This window comes from Pinus tabuliformis, chromosome 2_2 (genome assembly GCF_031772625.1).
Source record: "Pinus tabuliformis cultivar Carrire ecotype Pingquan chromosome 2_2, CPIR1, whole genome shotgun sequence".
Classification (NCBI taxonomy): Eukaryota; Viridiplantae; Streptophyta; class Pinopsida; order Pinales; family Pinaceae; genus Pinus; species Pinus tabuliformis.
In genome coordinates, this window is record NC_142300.1 from 164,879,958 (window position 1) to 164,889,395 (window position 9,438).

The 9,438-nt window shown below is 36.4% G+C and overlaps 2 pseudogenes; both read right to left on the reverse strand.

The window, feature by feature from the left end:
* Window positions 1-1,654: 1,654 nt before the first annotated feature.
* Window positions 1,655-6,786, reverse strand: LOC149191938 (putative glycerol-3-phosphate dehydrogenase [NAD(+)] 3, cytosolic; annotated as a pseudogene).
* Window positions 6,787-6,863: 77 nt separating this feature from the next.
* On the reverse strand, window positions 6,864-8,207 carry LOC149191939 (protein POLLEN DEFECTIVE IN GUIDANCE 1 pseudogene; annotated as a pseudogene).
* Window positions 8,208-9,438: the final 1,231 nt, after the last annotated feature.

A 9,438-nucleotide genomic window follows, 5' to 3' on the forward strand; every position in this document is an offset into this window, starting at 1 on the left:
ATAACTCATTATCATCCACCCTAGCTTTCAACAACGTCCATTCACATGTTGCTATTTTTCCACACACTACTATTATTTACAAAATATCCATATTCAAAATACACATAACTAATACTTTCAACTCTAACTCATTATCATCCACCCTTTCTTTCAACAATGTCCATTCACATGTCGCTATTCTTTCACAAATTATTATTATTTACAAAATATCCATTTTCAGAATACACATAACTAACTATTGCAATTGTAACTCATTATCATCCACCCTTGCTTTCAACAATGTCCATTCACATGTCCCTATCCTTCTCCACTCTATGCTATTCTTCACCACTCTATGCATTACGACGTTTCCTTTGCAACATAAGGTGCAAATGCTAGTTTACCATTCTGTCATAAGAAAAATGAATGCAAACTTGAAACTAACTTGCTCTCTGTCAAAAACAAATGCAACCTTAAATGGTTCTTGGTTCAACAGTAAGGTGGGGGTGTTACATAGCCCCACCCTGGTTCAAAGGCCATTTCACCTGTTTAAGCAGGCCAATTGATGGGACTAAGTGCATGTCATGGGTGAATTTGATCAAAGAGATCGATTCAGAGCAGTTGTAAAACATGAGCATCATCAGGAAAAGAAGAAAGAAAGAGAAAAATGGAATCAAAATCAGAACATGAACAAAAGCAATGAACACAATAACCAGGAAAATTGTTACAGATTGATTACCTTCTTTTCCAAGTCTGTATGTAAGAGAGTCAGACATGTACCCAACCTTGATGGGCATTTTGGTGAACTCTCGACTGAATGGTAGTAGAGAGTACTTTCTAGAGTCCTAAGCATAGCCTAAAGCATCAAGGTCTTTTGAAAAAAAACCCTTGTCTCCTTTGCCTTTAGGTATCATATCCTCTATTGGAGACAGAAGTTTATGCCTTCCAGGGCCATCAAGAAACTCTGGCTTTCTTCCTTCAACAACTGCATTCAGGGCATTGATAAAATGCTTCGCTATAACAGAACAAGAGTGCTTATCACATGCACCATTGTGAACTCTGATCACAACAATTGTTCGTGGCCCTAAAGAAGAAACAAAACTCTCGCGAAAAAATCAAGACTCTTCCTTCTGCACACTGTTTCACCCAGAGTTGTTAAAATCAATTAGTAACCCGTCATTGTATAAGACGACGAAATCTGCGCAAAGGAAACAAAAAACCATCTGTGTAGGTGCAATTAAATCAACGAACCTGGACAATCCAATCATCTAACGATGGATCAAATGGCAAAGAGAGAAACACCTTGCGTAATTATGTTAATATGTGATATGTCTAATATGTGGCATATAACAAGTTCAACCAGGACTCATTGGCTTTAACTAGCATTTGCACCACATGCTGCAAAGGAAATGCATAAGACATAAGACATACATAAATATAAGAAAAAAACTGACATCAATGCATTTTGGTTTTAGTGAACTCTTCAATCATTGGCGGGGGAAATGAGTCCTCACACGTTGCTGTTGTTATTCCATTTTCCCTCATGATGAGTGAAGAGTTCACTTCCATGCTTACACAGTGATAAACCTAGAAACCAATAGCACACTGCACAACCTAAATCTTTTAGCCAGTACCAACAACCATTTTTATCCAAGAATGCATTGTTATTGTGCAGTTACACAATCATGACAAAATACTTCAAATGAAGGGACAACTGTATTTTTGGTCACTGAAGAAAATCTCTGACGACATTAACACCCCCTCACAAAATATCGTAATTTATTATCTTAACACTCTAGAATTGACTCCCTGTCAAGTTGGACTGTCTTCGGAGTGCATGGCAAATGAAGCATGGAGCATTTATTTATTGAAGCAATCTCAATACGATGACGTCGATCATACATATTCTCATCTCTCAAGGCTTGTAATATAGCTTCTGCTGATGCTTCCCTGCATTAAGAGGTTAAAATTGCTCCAGTCAATCCTTTCTCAAATGTAGAATATAAATTATTGCCCGTGCCAAGATTTCAAAAATTATAAACTTTGATCATGTTTAGGGGAAAGGGAATCAGATGTCCTATTGACACTTTCGCAAGACAACTTTTTTGGATATGACATTCGTAACAAGATTGTTCTACACTGAAACCTTACAAGCAAACATAAAATTATTACCTTTTTATAAGGATATTGTACAAAGTCTTAAGAATGGGACATAGCTCCACAGGAACCACCTCCTTTTTCCTCTCTGGGTGCATGACACTTAAACTCGGTTGGAAAAGCAATTCATAGAATGCTTCCACGGCTGATACACCCTATATTATCAAAAATAGAAAGTAGCCATTCATGTTTCTGCAATATGGAATTTGATATTGCATTTCCAACCATAAATACTCTGCCATCTTTGGATTATGAACTTATTTTTAAAGCATGCCAAGGACTAATAAAAATATTATGGGTCTCCTTGGAAGCTTTCCAAAAGCAGTTTTCCAACTTTGTGGTTGCTATGTCTCATTTAAACTATGAAACATGTATTGCAGTAATAAATAAAAGAGAAAAAGAAAAATATTACCTGAGCTCAAAATTGGATTTAAACCCGTATCATTCCTTTTCCTTGTATGTTGTCCCCATGTCTAACCTAATTTCTCCCTTTGCAATCTATTGACCATACCACACATTTCTTCCCTTCAGCACTGTAACATATGTATCAGCCAAAAGTGGGCCTGTCAATTTCTCAGGCTCTTCTGCCATTAAATGTGTTATAGAGATCATCTCTGATGTGCAGTGAGCAAAATAGATAGACTTGCTTGTAGCACTCTCATTTGTCAAAGTTGCAACCATGCCTGTACAGGGACTAAAAAGTATTAACATAGTTTGAACATGAACAGGGAAACATTAATTCATCATTATTTAATGGTTTAAGAGAAAATTACAAACAGGAATGATAACAACTTAGGGCATAAAGAATGCCTGTGAAACAAATTGTATGTTTATGGAATGCTATGAGATGCCAGTTAAAACGCTCAATCACTATTATTGGGCATGGTAGCCAAAATTCAAAACTTAATCTAAAACCACTAAAACTATACAAAATTTGTCACAAGAAATGAATGAAAGTGTAAGAAGCAACCATGAGACCATTGTTTTATACTAAATAGTAAATACTTGTTCGCTGTTAAATTTAACTATTGAGAGGACTGCCTTGCCCACAACACCCATTGCAATTGGACATTTGGTGGCTTTTATTTATTTTTAAGCACTAGGTATTTGTCAACAAATTAGATTAGGATTACTTATAGTGTTGCAAACCTCTGTAGCTTTTCTGTCACATTTCCCTTAGATGGGGAAGATGGAGAGTATAAATGTTCAATTTCTGCACACCAGTAAACTAGGTAAAATGTAGGGTTTGATTTGCAATATACAAAATAGCAAGGGAAATATTACTCAGCAAGTGGTCTTCCTTATTTGATTATAAACAATTGATCGCCAACTACATAAGGAAAATGCCTATACTTACCCAATCTGCCTAAATGTTTTAGCCAATACCAACAACCATTTTTATCCAAGAATGCATTGTTGTTCTATCAATCAAAACAACAATTGTGCAGTTACACAATCATGACAAAATACTTCAAATGAAGGGACAAATATATTTTGGGTCACTGAAGAAATTCTCTGACAACATTAACACCCCCTCACAAAATATTGTAATTTATTATCTTAACACTCTAGAATTGACTCCCTGTCAAGTTGGGTTGTTTCGGAGTGCATGGAAAATGAAGCATGGAGCATTTATTTACTGAAGCAATCTCAATATGATGACGTCAATAATACATATTCTCATCTCTCAAGGCTTGTAATATAGCTTCTGCTAATGCTTCCCTGCATTAAGAGGTTAAAATTGCTCCAGTCAATCCTTTCTCAAATGTAGAATATAAATGATTGTCGTGCCAAGATTTCAAAAATGATAAACTTTGATCATGTTTAGGGGAAAGGGAATCAGATGTCCTATTGACACTTTCGCAAGACAACATTTTTGGATATGACATTCATAACAAGATTGTTCTACACTGAAACCTTACAAGAAAATAGAAAATTATTACCTTTTTATAAGGATATTGTACAGAGTCTTAAGAATGGGACATAGCTCCACAGGGACCACCTCTTTTTTCCTCTCTGGGTGCATGACACTTAAACTCAGTTGGAAAAGCAATTCATAGAATGCTTCCACGACTGATACACCCTATATTATCAAAAACAGAAAGTAGCCATTCATGTTTCTGCAATATGGAATTTGATACTGGCCATTCATGTTTCTTCAATATGGAATTTGATACTGCATTTCCAAGCATAAATATTCTGCCATCTTTGGATTATGAACTTACTTTTAAAGCATGCCAAGGACTGTTAAAAAGCTTATGGGTCTCCTTGGAAGCTTTCCAAAAGCAATTTTCCTAGTTTGTGGTTGCTATGTCTCATTTAAACTATGAAACATGTATTGTGGCAATAAATAAAAGAGAAAAAGAAAAATATTTCCTGAGCTCAAAATTGGATTTTAACCTATATCATTCCTTTTCCTTGTATGATGTCCCCCATGTCTGGCCTAATTTTTCGCTTTGCAATCCATTGACCATACCATGCATTTCTTCCCTTCAACAGTGTAACATATGTGTTAGCCAGAAGTGGGCCTGTCAATTTCTTAGGCTCTTTCGCCAACAAATGTGTTATATAGATCATCGCTAATGTGCAATGAGAAAAATAGACAGACTTGCTTGTAGCACTCTCATTTGTCAAAGCTGCAACCATGCCTGTACATGAACTAAAAAGTATTAACATAGTTTGAACATGAATAGGGAAACATTAATTCATCATTATTTAATGGTTTAAGAGAAAATTACAAACAGGAATGATAACAACTTAAGGCATAATGAATGCCTGTGAAACAAATTGTATGTTTATGCAATGCTATGAGATGCCAGTTGCAATGCTCAATCACTATTATTGGGCATGGTAGCCAAAATTCAAAACTTAATCTAAAACCACTGAAACTATACAAAATTTGTCACAAGAAATGAATGAAAGCGCAAGAAGCAACCATGAGACCATTGTTTTATACTAAATAGTAAATACTTGTTGGCTGTTAAATTTAACAATTGAGAGGACTGCCTTGCCCACAACACCCATTGCAATTGGACATTAGGTGGCTTCTATTTATTTTTAAGCACTAGGTATTCGTAAACAAATTAGATTAGGATTACTTATAGTGCTGCAAACCTCTGTAGCTTTTCTGTCACATTTCCCTTAGATGGGGAAGATGGAGATTATAAATGTTCAATTTCTACGCACCAATAAACTTGGTAAAATGTAGCATTTGATTTGCAATATACAAAATAGCAAGGGAAATATTACTCAGCAAGTGGTCTTCCTTATTTGATTATAAACAATTGATAACTTTGATTATACACAATTGATCACCAACTACATAAGGCAAATGCCTATACTTACCCAATCTGCCTAAATCTTTTAGCCAGTACCAACAACCAATTTTATCCAAGAATGCATTGTTGTTCTATCAATCAGAAAAACAATTGTGCAATTACACCATCATGACAAAATACTTCAAATGAAGGGACAACTATATTTTTGGTCACTGAAGAAAATCTTTGATGAAATTAAAACCCCTTCACAAAATATCGTAATTTATTATCTTAACACTCTAGAATTGACTCCCTGTCAATTTGGACTGTCTTCGGAGTGCATGGTAACTGAAGCATGGAGCATTTATTTACTGAAGCAATCTAAATACAATGACGTCAATCATACATATTATCATCTCTTAAGGCTTGTAATATAGCTTCTGCTGATGCTTCCCTGCATTAAGAGGTTAAAATTGCTCCAATCAATCCTTTCTCAAAGTAGAATATAAATTATTGCTCGTGCCAAGATTTAAAAAATGATAAACTTTGATCATGTTTAGGGGAAAGGGAATCAAATGTCCTATTGACCCTTTCACAAGACAACCTTTTTGGATATGACATTCGTAACAAGATTGTTCTACACTGAAACCTTACAAGCAAACATAAAATTATTAACTTTTTATAAGGATATTGTACAGAGTCTTAAGAATGGGACATAGCTCCACAAGAACCACCTCCTTTTTCCTCTCTAGATGCATGACACTTAAACTCGGTTGGCAAAGCAATTCATAGAATGTTTGCACGATTGATACACCCTATATTATAAAAAAATAGAAAGTAGCCATTCATGCTTCTACAATATGGAATTTGATACTACATTTCCAACCATAAATACTCTGCCATCTTTGCAATATGGAATTTGATATTGCATTTCCAACCATAAATACTCTGCCATCTTTGGATTATGAACTTACTTTTAAAGCATGCCAAGGACTGCTAAAAAGCTTATGGGTCTCCTGGGAAGCTTTCCAAAATCAGTTTTCTTAGTTTGTGGTTGCTATGTCTCATTTAAACTATGAAACATGTATTGCGACAATCAATAAAAGAGAAAAAGAAAAATATTTCCTAAGCTCAAAATTGGATTTAAACCTGTATCATTCCTTTTCCTTGTATGATGTCCCATGTCTGGCCTAATCTCTCCCTTTGTAATCCGTTGACCATACCACGCATTTCTTCCCTTCAGCAATGTAACAGATGTATCAGCCAGAAGTGAACCTGTCAATTTCTCAGGCTCTTTCGCCAACAAATGTGTTATATAGATCATCTCTGATGTGCAATGAGCAAAATAGATAGATTTGCTTGTAGCACTCTCATTTGTCAACGCTGCAACCATGCCTGTAAAAGAACTAAAAAGTATCAACATAGTTTGAACACGAATAGGGAAACATTAATTCATCATTATTTAATGGTTTAAGAGGAAATGACAAACATGAAATAAGCATATGGTTTTATCTCATTAAATTTTGCAAGAAATTCATGCTTGATAACATCCACGAGAATTTCACAACACCAAATCATGCATGCGTTCATTGCAAAACTCCAAACCCATGCATTTTCTACCTCCAAAATGTTTTGAGCCAATACAAATATGATGTATGCCATGATATGGAACCTCTCCACAGTATCATAATATGCCATCTTGTGCAGATTCTCTTTGCTCACATGTTTGAAAACATTGTTCTTAATATCCACAAAATTTTTTGACACAAGTAGTGCCAACAAGGCATTGTTGTGAGATATGATTGCAGCTGATAAAGTAATTGCTTGGGCTAAAATGACAGAGGATGAATGCAACAACAACTATCATTTGGTCTAGAATGAAATGTGCAGTCTCAAATGCCATAGATTATTTAGAGCTACTTGCAACTCCCACTGCTAAATTGAATAACACTTGAAGCACATCCCCACCAAATGACTGGCAGAGTTTATAAAATATCTCTAGTACATTAAACACCACATAAAGTTTTACAGTGCCTTGTCCTTTGATAAAATGGTATATGAGACTAATGTCTGTTACTTGGAGAAGTGCCACTCCACAAATCAATATGACTAAGCATCCTATGTCAGAAAGCTCATCAGCACACGACCTCTGGAACTGACCATCAAGCATCTCCATGTGAATGCCAGTATCTTTGCTGGAATGATAGTCAATAATGATAGAAAGGAATGAAGGCACACAAAAAATCATACATCAATAAGCAATTCACATCTCCAGGAAACATGGAACATTGTATTGTAAACCCACTATCCCTTTTTATCATTTCCAACTGATGTTATGCTTCACAAAGAACTGCCTCCATATATTTCACTGAAAAAATATTGGAATGGGGACATCCCAACATATGTAGGATATTCGAAGCTGTGAGCAATCACACGCTCTCAATCTATTAGTGCTTGGGGATCTCCGAAACTGACCCTTCCCTTATTTGAATCCTTGTCAGGTTGTTGCTGCTGTTCTGATCCACAACTTGGAGAAGTGGCCCCATTCGATGCCTGATCTTCTGCTATTTCATTCTCAACTATGCATTTCATGCAAGAGTTGGCCTTCACATTCAAACTAACATTCACAGTCCGTTGGCTCAACTCAGGAGGAGAACCCCAATTGTTGCACGTATTCGAAATGTATTCTAGATTTGTTGGCATATTCATGACAACTGATCTATGTGCCCCTAGTAAAGAAACCGAAACCCTATCCTCTGGGTCGGCCAAATCGACTTGTTCAATACCCATAACTCCATTTTCATGTGCATCCATATCTGTTGCTTCCCGGAAAATCAAAGAATCGTCCGTTTTCATATGGTCTCTCTCATTATCCAGGGCAACTAACTCATCTTTCTTGGTGTTATTATTACTATCATCTTCTGGCAATAACAAAACAGATTTCTTTGCATCGCATTGAATAACCCCGTGCCCTGTTTTCGTTTACTTTGAAAATCCTGATTCGGATTGTTCCACGGTGGCTTCCTTCAAGAATCCGAAATCCGGAACAGTGGAGGGAGAATTTAAGAAATTCACTGCAATATTATTTCCATGGATTTGGTCATCGTCCAGGGTTGAAAACGGTGGTAAATACGTGGCACTTCTCTTTAAACCCTTATTTCTACGTCGTCTTCCATGTGATTTGATGGCAGCATCTGATCCATTACATGTGGTAATTCCATGCTTGACATTGCCGTTGCCATTGGCAAAATCTCTGTCTTTTTTTGCATCCCCTGTAAAATTTCTTCCATGGATTTGGCCATTGCCCGAGGCTGAAAAGAGTGGTAAATCTGTGGAACTTCTCTTTAAACCCTTATTTCTATGTCATCTGCCATGTGATTTCACAGCAGCATCTAAGCCATTATGGGTAGGAATTCCAAGCTTGGCATTGTCGTGGCCAATGACAAAATCTTCGTCTTCTTCTGCATCCCTTGAGCTATCGTGTTGTTATTGAGTGTCCTAGTTTTGCAGTTACATGAAGGGAACGCAGGAACTGCCAAGCGAGTTCCAACCCTCACGAACCAATTAAAATCAACTGGTGAGGATAATCTAATCGTCTGACAAAGGATCGAAGGGCACAAATCTAATCGTCTAACAAAGGATCGAAGGGCGCAAAACGATGATAGAAAAGCAGTTGGGAGAGTTGATTTCAGAGGGGAACGCCTTACGACATAAATATATTCTCCAAATCACTTACCTATTGGTATGAAATCAATTTTGGCCTAATTAGACAATCTTCAAGCCCTTTTGCCAAAAACAACTTGGTAGATGGGTAGCATAACTCCTTGGAAAATATTATAGAAATGGATGTGGAAATTGGATTCCCACAAGATTTTATGGTATATATGCATGGGAGTAGGATCTTGAATGGTCCATTTACACCCCATGGTTGGGAAACTGGTAGTGAAACAGACTACATCCATAATGTAGGCACTCATGAAAAATGGTGGGACTACTCTAGTGGTGACATACCATTGTTGTCTAAACTCCCAAATTTGGAAAGCAA